Source organism: Fukomys damarensis, unplaced genomic scaffold (genome assembly GCF_012274545.1).
Source record: "Fukomys damarensis isolate Sample0158 unplaced genomic scaffold, DMR_v1.0_HiC HiC_scaffold_1, whole genome shotgun sequence".
Taxonomy (NCBI): Eukaryota; Metazoa; Chordata; class Mammalia; order Rodentia; family Bathyergidae; genus Fukomys; species Fukomys damarensis.
Window position 1 is genome coordinate 23,834,613 of NW_022900913.1, and position 9,620 is coordinate 23,844,232.

General features: G+C 34.8%; 1 pseudogene; it reads left to right on the forward strand.

The window, feature by feature from the left end:
• The first annotated feature begins 8,759 nt into the window (after positions 1 to 8,759).
• Positions 8,760 to 8,823, forward strand: LOC117285546 (annotated as a pseudogene).
• Positions 8,824 to 9,620: the final 797 nt, after the last annotated feature.

The window sequence follows — 9,620 nt, forward strand, 5'->3', positions numbered from 1 at the left end:
CAAATTTCAAATCCAGAGAATTATTCCTATCTCTGAATTTCATGTCCAAAGAATTATTCCTATCTCCGTCTTTTTAAACAAAGTTATTTTAAATAAATTTTAAATAACTGCTTTTTAAATCCAATTTACTTACCTTTTGACTACTTTCAGTTTTTCACTTTTAACAATTAAAGTCATTTACTTCTCAAAATTTTCCTAAGGTTATAAAGGAACAAGTATAAACATACAGAGATGCTAAGAACAATCATCACATTAAACATTTTTTTTTTTGCGTTGTGTTTTGTTTTGTTTTGTTTTTGTGTTTTTGAGACAAAGTTTCACTATGAGTTCAAGCTGGCCTTGAACTCACTATGTAGCCCAGGTTGGCCTTGAATTCATGACAAATCCTCTTACTTCAGCCTCCCAAGGGTTGGAATTGCAGGCGTGTACCACCTGTACATTTTTGACACTCCGTGTTATAGCACAAATATTTTTCATGTTATTACATATAATGCTACCTCATTCATCCCAATAGTGAAAAGAACCCATAGTAAAGATATGGTATAATTTATTTTACCATTTTCTTATTAATGAATATTTATGTCTATGATGCTTTTGAATGCACAGCTAAAAGATTTCTCAAAATGATATTTGTAGGTTATAGGAAATATGTATTTAAAATGTTAATAGTTTGAAACCAAAATAACCTCCAAAATTCTTACAAATTTACTTTGCTAGTGTGGAGTGGAGGGTGGTCACTTTCTTGCTAGAGATGAGACCAGTATAGTGCAGCACAAAAGTTTTTTTTTTTTATTTTATCTCAAAATGAGTATCTTATTTTGATTTTTGTTTCTTTAATTAGTACTTACACTGAGAAAATTTTTTTCTGTTTCTCAGTCATTCTAATGTTTCAGCACTGAAATGCTTACTCATATTTTTGTCATTTTATATTAAGCAGTAAATATTTTTTCTTAATGTATTAGAGGAATTCTTTAAATATAAAATATATTCTATAGATGCCACAAATATTCTTTAATTAGTTATTTGATTTTAACTTAGTATTTTCTGTCTTTAACATAATTTAGAGTTTTAACATATTCAAATCTTCCTGTGGTACTTTTTAGGGGCCCTGGTTTCTCCAACAGTTCTCTTCAAGTATTCTGTAGTCTTTGTGTTTAGATTTTTGTTTATCTGCAGCTTGCCTTTATATACAGTACAAGGAAAGAATCTAATTTTATGTTCTATTCTTGAATACCTAATTATGTAAACATCTCATAGATTCAAAATATCATATTTAATAAATACTAAGTTCCCTCACTTTGGGATATATTAGGGGCCACTATCTGGTCTAGTCCCTTTGATCTGCTTGCTTACCTTCCAATTTGATCCTGTTTTATTGCAAAAGAGTTTCTCATTACCACTGTACAGAATACCTTATCAGTATAAATTAAATTTTCCAATATGGACTCTAATATCAACCTTTTTTAGTATTGAACTATATTTTCTCTTCATTTACTAAAGACAGGCATTGTCACATTAGTTCTTTCCATCCAGGGTACATTCCTCTGTACTTCATTTTACATAGGATAAAAATGTTTTTCTAAAAAAAATATGTATGGGTCACAAAGAGCAAGTATTGGAGAGGGTAATTTTTAAGTCAATTCTCTAACAACAGGATATAATTATAAAGAAGCTATGACACTAACTGAAAGAATCATTTAATTCAGACTTTTCACTAAATTTAAAGACACATCTGTCATTTTCAGAACTTTTTTATCTTTTCTACTATTCCTTCTCCTGCCCCCACCACCGGTGAAAGCACAGAAATAAATTTGGCATGTATAAGGATTTGTTCAGAGATAATGCGGAGAGCTGAAAACTCATCTATTAAGATAGCCTTGATTTCACTTAGGTTACTACAATGCATGATCTCCCCCTCTCTGTCAAGCCATGGGGATGACATGGTGCAATGAGCTCAATAAATAAGCAATGGTGTGAAAAGACAGAGTATTTTGTCACCTATCCTTATGACCTCTTTAACCCTGTTGCTGCGACTATCAACCAGGGAGACAATTAGTACCAGTTACATCATAGTCTTGTGACATGGACAGCTATTCACTGGGAAAGAGACGAATTCATTTCATCCAGGTCGCTGAACAACCACTGGATCGTAAAGACTTTCAGTCACTGCCAAAGTGAACTCCATTTGAACCACCAGACCTAGTTGTGTGAGTCCATCTGTCACTGCCATGCCAAGTGGTCACCCATACAGACATTGCATGAAATGCTATAGCCTTCAATGTGATTCATAAATTCTCTTTTAAATTCAAGTCTATTTCTTGGATATGAAAAAAATTACATGGGAAGAAGATACACATATTTTTTACTTCCTGCCTCTTCATTCTAACTTGTCTTGCTGAATGTGTCATTATTTATCACATGCAATTATGAGGCTCTAATCCCACATAGTCCTTATTTCTCTTCTATCTCAGTTTCTCTTAGAACTTACACTGCTCACTTCACATAAATAGAACATAGCCAAAAAAAAAAAAAAATCAGAGGAGTTAAAAAGCATATCATGACCATCTTACAAAAGACATAGGTTTGTAATATCTAAAGATCCATGATACAAAAGCTTTTACAACTCATCTTTTTTCTCTTCATCAGACCTAGATAAAAGTTCAGTCAAGTGGTTAATTGTCTGTCCAGAATAGACAGTAAAAGTTTCTTTTATATAAAATAATAGATGTCTAAAATGTTTGAGACACTGCATAGGGCTGGCAATGCCAGGAGTTTGGAGACTGGTTGTGCCTTGTAAATAAGAGATAAGATCTGAATGAGATAAATTTTCTGAGCCATTCTTGAGGCATATCAATTAGTGTTTCATTTTCCCCAAGCAATGAGTTTTCCTGCCAGCTAACACAAATGAAGATGAAGCGGTAAAAGAAAGGAAGAAAATCTTCTGATTTTTGTTGTTGTTGTTGTTGTTAGCCAGTGTTAATTTTGGAGTATAAGTTCCAAAGTTGAGAATAATATTTATCACATATGTTCATCATTGCCTCCTCAGATCAATTTTATTTTTTAAATCAGAATTAGTTTCATTTTCAGAAAACCGCCCACCACCCATCCATTCAGGGAGCTCATGGCTCCTCCTCCTCCAACTCCAGCACCCGGGGCCTCCATCAGAGCAGACCATGCCCCAGGCCTCCATTGGAGAGCAGACCAGTGAGAAGCATCCACCACCTAGCCACACAGGGGCCTCTGCAACATTCGCCTCCCACCTGGCTCTTGAGCTTTCTGGCTGTGCTGGTACCTGGATCCACACTGCAGAGACACAGGTGGTCATAAAGGCCATATTTCTCAGCTGCAGAAGATGCAATGGAAGTGAACAACAGCAATAAAGGCACATCAGACCTCTGTATTTGGTAGTTGCGGGGAGCACCACCTTCCAGCAGTACTTGGACTATCTTCAGGGGAAGGGCTGCTGGAACCTGCAGTAGAACTTTGCAGAGTTCAACCCTGCAGGAGGTCAGGAAGCCCAACTTGAGCCTTTCAACCAGAATTCAGCCTGAATCTCAGGGATCCGCCACTGGCTAGCTGAGACTAATGGCCTTAGTTCTGCACATTGCCACCCACATTTGTCTATTATGACAGCAGAGATATATCCTGAAAGAGGCTTTTCAAATTTTTTTGCTTTCTTTTCCTGTTATTTTTAAATTTTTATTTTTCCCATTCTGCAAATTCCTTTTTTCTTTTCCCACTCAGCCTCTTGCTAGCCCAAGTTGTACTTCATCTCCCTTTTTGTTCCTGCCCTAATTCATATTTATTTTTTCTTTTTCTTTCCTTCTCTCTTTTTTCTTCACTCAATGGTCATTAGTTTTAAAGGAAAATGAGTACAATTTATAGCCTCCCTATTACTGTTAAGTTCTATTCTTCTCTTTGTTTTTGCACTCTGTCTTTCCGTCTTGTCTTCAACAGTTTCCTAGAGTTTGCATGATCATCCTATGTCCTCTGTTCATTTGAAACCTTCTCCTATTCTTTTACTTGTCTATTCCTCTCTTCCAAACTCCTTCTAAGTCCTCATCCTGAAGGGTAAAGTTGCTATATTCAAGAATTTATTTACTATACATTTTGGGGGATGGTCCTCAATTTTTATTTAATTCACATGGTTCAAGGTGATAGATTAATAACTACCACAAATGGTCAATTTCTAAGCTATACTTTATGCTACTGTGATGCTGATTGTGTAAATTATGCTAAAGGGTTGTGACTGATTTAATGAGTTGTTCTTTCTAATATTATGAAAATGAGTGTCCCTGAGTCAGTAGAGACTCAAAACCTAAGAAGCAGCTATATCAGGAAAATAGAATTATTAACCCAGGAATTAAACTAAGGACAGCCCAAAAACAAAAATAAAAGTGAGAAAACACTTAATTAAGGCACAAATATAGATGTCCAGTTCACCAACAGCAAATTCTACAGGAAACGAGGTTGAAAAGTCTAACAATCAACCATGAGGACACCCTGAACTCACAGCACCGGAAGTAACAAAACAGATCAATCAGGTGCTAGAAAAATTCAAAACAGAAATAACTTCCCATATAACTACAGAGATGGTGAACACAATGAAAGATATGATTAGAGACTCTAGAACAGAAACAGAAAAAAAAAAATAGATGACCTCAGGACCATGATAGAAGTTATGAAGGCCCAAGATAGGAAAGAAATGGAATCCATGAAACAGTTTCAAACAGATATACAGGATATTAAAAACTCTATCAAAAGTATTAGCAGCAGAATGAACAAATGTGAAGACAGAATTTCAGATATAGAAGATAGGATTGTAGTTAGTGACCATGAAAAGAGAGAAGCTCTCAAAACAGTAAGGGATTATAAGAAATTCACCCAATAACTCCTAGGTGATGAAAAGAAGAATAATATAAGATTGATCAGAATCCACGAAGTAGCAGGAGAAACTACAAAAGACTTTAAAAATCTGTTTACATAATTAATGACAGAAAACATCCCAAAAAGAGGGGAAGACTTTGACATAAGATAAGTAAGGCATGTAGGACTCCAATTAGCCATGATAAAAAAAAAGTCTGCACCTAGTCTTAGAATAGTCAAATCCCATAAACCCAACAGAAGAACAAAATACTGCAAGCAGTTAGAGAAAAAAAAAAATTACATAAAAAGGAATGCCCATCAGAATCACAATGACTTTTCAACACAAATCCTTAGATCAAGGAGAGTCTGGAGTGAGGTATTTCAAGCCCTAAAAGAAAACAACCTCCAACCTAGATTGATGTAACCTGCAAAACTCTTTCAAAATGGATGGGAAAATAGATACTTCCATGGCAAAGAACACCTGAGAAATTTCATGAATGCCAAAACAACACTCCAAACAATTCTAAACAATATCCTTGAAAAAGACAATGAAGGTCACAACATCACAAGGCCCAACAGAACAAATCAATTAAGGAAGGCAAGAAAGGAAGGGGAGAATTAAAAACAGCCGAGAAAAGGACAATAACATGACAATGATAAGTCAGCACATATCAGTTATAACCATCAATATCAATGGCCTCAATTAACCAATCAAAGGAATAGACTGGCAGAATGGATTAAGAAGCAAAATCCAGGTGGGTTGTACTGTCTCTCTGATTAGGAAGTCGTTTATTTGTAGAAATCTCAGAGTGGAGGACAGAATCCATAAATGTGGGTCCCCAAAGAAAGAGTTAAAGAAAAGACATTTAGAGAAATTAAGGAAATCCTGATGCAATGTGCAGTGGTGCATGCCTGTAATCCCAGCACTTGGGAGGCTGAGGCAGGAGGATCACTGTGAGTTCGAGACCAGCCTGGGCTGCAAAGTGAGCTCCAGGTCAGTCTCAACTACATAATGAGATCCTGTCTCAAAAAACAAAAAACAAAAACAAAAAACCCAAAAAACAAAAAGAAGCAAAATCCACCAATATGTCATATGCAAGAAACACACCTAATTCAAAAAGAAACTCATAGACTGAATGTGAAAGGATGGAAAACAGTTCTCGCAAAAGGAGCCCAGAAAAAAGTAGGGATAGCTATCCTATTTGCAGAGAAAGTAAATTTCAAACCAAAACTAATTAAGAGAGGCAAAGAAGGCCACTACATCATTGCAAAGGGAATAATCCAAGAGGAAGGGATAACAATAATAAATATATTTGCACCAAATATTAATATCCCAACTATATAAAACAAATATTAAGGGACATGAAAAATGAAATAAGAACTAATACAATTGTAGTGGAGGACCTATATACCTCACTGTCACAAATAGACAGATCATCTAGACAAAAAATCAACACCAAAATGCTAGAACTGAACCAAGCTTTTGAACAAATGCATTTAATAGATGTCTACAGAGTGTTTCACCCCACAAAATCAGAATATACATTCTTTTCCACAGCACATAGGTCATACTCCTAAATAGACCACATACTGGCTCATAGAATATGTTTAAATAAATACAAAGGAATCAAAGTTAGCCCATGTATATTATTAAATCATAGTGCAATTAAGCTAGAGATCAATAGCATAAAAAACCATAAGAAATCCACAAACACATGGAAATTGAACAATACACTCCTAAATAATCAAGGGATCACAGATTTAATTAAAGAAGAAATTAGTTTGTTTTTACAAATAAATGATAATGCCAATACAACATAGAAGAATCTATGGGACACAATGAAAGAAGTTCTATTATGTGTAAAACTCATAGCAGAATTAATGACAGTGAATGCTGACATTAGGAAAACAGAGCAAACTCAAATAAACAAGCTAATGATGACTCTTAGACTCCTAGAAAGAGAAAAGCAAGAAAAACCCAACATTCATACAAAGGTGGAAATTATAAAGATCAGAACAAAAATCAATGTAATAGAAACTAAAAGAATGATACAAAAAAAAATCAATAAATCAAAGAGTTGGTTTTTCAAAAGAATAAATGAAACTGATAACCCCTTAGCCAACCTTGTCAAAAAAAGGAAAGAAAAGGCTCAGATCTACGCAAATAAAAATGAAAAAGGTGAAATCACAACACATTCAGCAGAAATCCAGAGGATCATCAATACTTACTTAGAGAACCTGTATTCTAATAAAACGGAAAATACAGAAGAAATAGACACATTTCTTGATGCTTATGAGCTACCAAAGTTTAACGAAGAAGATAAAAAAATTCTAAACACCCCAATTACAATCAGTGAAATTGAAAACCGAATTAAAAGTATACAAATGAAGAAAATCCCAGGTACTGATAGCTTCACTGCTGAATTCTACAAAACATTTAGAGAAGAACTGTTGCCACTACTCTTTAAACTTTTCAATAAAATTGAAAGGGAAGCAATACTTCCAAATTCATTCCTGGAAGCAAGTGTTATTTTGATTCCAAAACCAGGGAAAGACCCAACTAAAAAAAAGAACTACAGGCCAATCTCCCTAATGAACATAGATGTGAAAATCCTCAATAAAATACTGGCAAAGAGAAGACAGTGGGTCTTCAAGATCATACACCCTAACCAAGTTGGTTTTATCCCAAGGATGGAAGGATATGCAGGGATACATAAATCAATATGTGTAATACACTTTATTAACAGAATCAAGGACAAAAACCATATGATCTCAATAGATGCAAAAATAAGCATTCAACAAAATTCAACACCCATTCATGAATTTTTAAAAAATCTGCATAAAATTGAAATAGATGGCCTTTATCTCAACTTGGATAAAGGCTATCTATGAAAAACCAAGAGCCAACATCATATTAAAAGGCCAAATACTGATAACCTTCACGCTAAAATCAGGAACAAGACAAGGATGCCCACTATCACCACTTCTCTTCATTATAGTTCTGGAAACATTCACCACAGCAACTAGATGTGAGAAAGAAGTTAACGCAATAAAAATAGGAAAGGAAGAAGTTAGATTGTCATTATTTGCTGATGATATGATACTCTACATAAAAGACCCAAAAAATTCTGCCAAAAGACTTCTAGACTTAATTGACACTTTCAACAGAGTAGCTGGATACAAGGTCAACACTCAAAAATCAATAGCCTTCTTGTACACAAATAAAAGACTCACTGAGAGAGAAATTAGGGAAATAATTCCTTCCATATAACATTTAAAAAATGAAGTATCTAGAAATCAGTCTAACAAAGGAAGCAGAAAACCTCTACACTGAAAACTATAGCAGTCTGAAAATGAAATAAAAGAGGATATACAAAAATGGAAAGATATCCCCTGCTCCTGGGTAGGAAGAATCAACATAGTGAAAATGGCCATACTACCATTGTTATACAGATTCAATGCAATCTCGATTGAAATTCCAATGATATACCTCACAGAACTAGATAAAATAATCCAAAAATTAATTTGGAATCAGAAGAGACCTGGAATAGGAAAAGCCATTCTAGCTAACATAGACATGACGGGGGCATCACAATCCCCATCTTGAAACTACTACAAAGCCACTGTGATAAAAACAGCATGGTACTGGCAAAGAAAAAGACCCAATAATCAGTGGAATAGTTTGGAAGATACAGAAATAACCCCAGATATACTTAGCTACTTCATCTTTCACAAAGGAGCCAACCATCCTCAGTGGAGGAAAGATAGCCTCTTTAATCAATTGTGTTGGAAAAACTGTATTTCAACCTGCCAAAAATTAAAATTAGACCCCTATCTTTCACCACGCACTAAACTAAATTCCAAATAGATTAAAGATCTAAATATTAAAATAGATCGCTTCTTGGCCTTTTGGCTAAGATCAAGTGTAGTATCTAAATATTAAAATAGAAACTCTAAACTTGCTGGAAGATAAGTTAGGCAGAACTCTCGAAGACATTGGATTAGGAAAAGACTTTAAGAACAAATCCACAGTAGCATGGGAACTAGCACAAAGAATCAACAACTGGGATCTCACCTTATTTAAAAGCATCTGCATTGCAAAAGAAATCACTAATGGAGCTAAGAAACAACCTACAATATGGGAAAAAAAAGTTTTACTAGCTGCTCCTCAGACAAAGGACTACTATCTAGAATATACAAAGAACTCAAAAAAATCAGGCTCCCCAAATATAAAGGTCTGATTAAAAAATGGGCATCTTCAACAATGAATGTAACTGTACTGTATCCCTAAATGTACCAATAAACTCAATAAAAAAAAAAAATGGGCATCTGAAATGAACAGACATTTTTCAGACAAAGAAGTAAAAGCAGCAAATAAATATACCAAAAAATATTCCACATCACTGGTCATTCGAGAGATACAGATGAAAACAATACTGAGATTCCACCGCACCCCACAAAGAATGGCTGCTATCAAGAAATCAACCAATAACAAAGGCTGGCAGGGTTATGGGGAGAAACGAACCCTTCTCCATTGCTAGTGAGAGTGCAGACTCATGTAACCACAGTGGAAATCAATATGGAGATACCTCAAATTACTGGGATTAGAGGTTCCATTTGACCCAGCTATCCCTCTGCTAAGTATCTTTCCAAAAGAATTAAAAGAATCATACCACAGTGATTATTCACACCCATGTTTATAGCAGCACAGTTTGTAATAGGTAAAACTTGGAAACAGCCCAAATGACCATCAG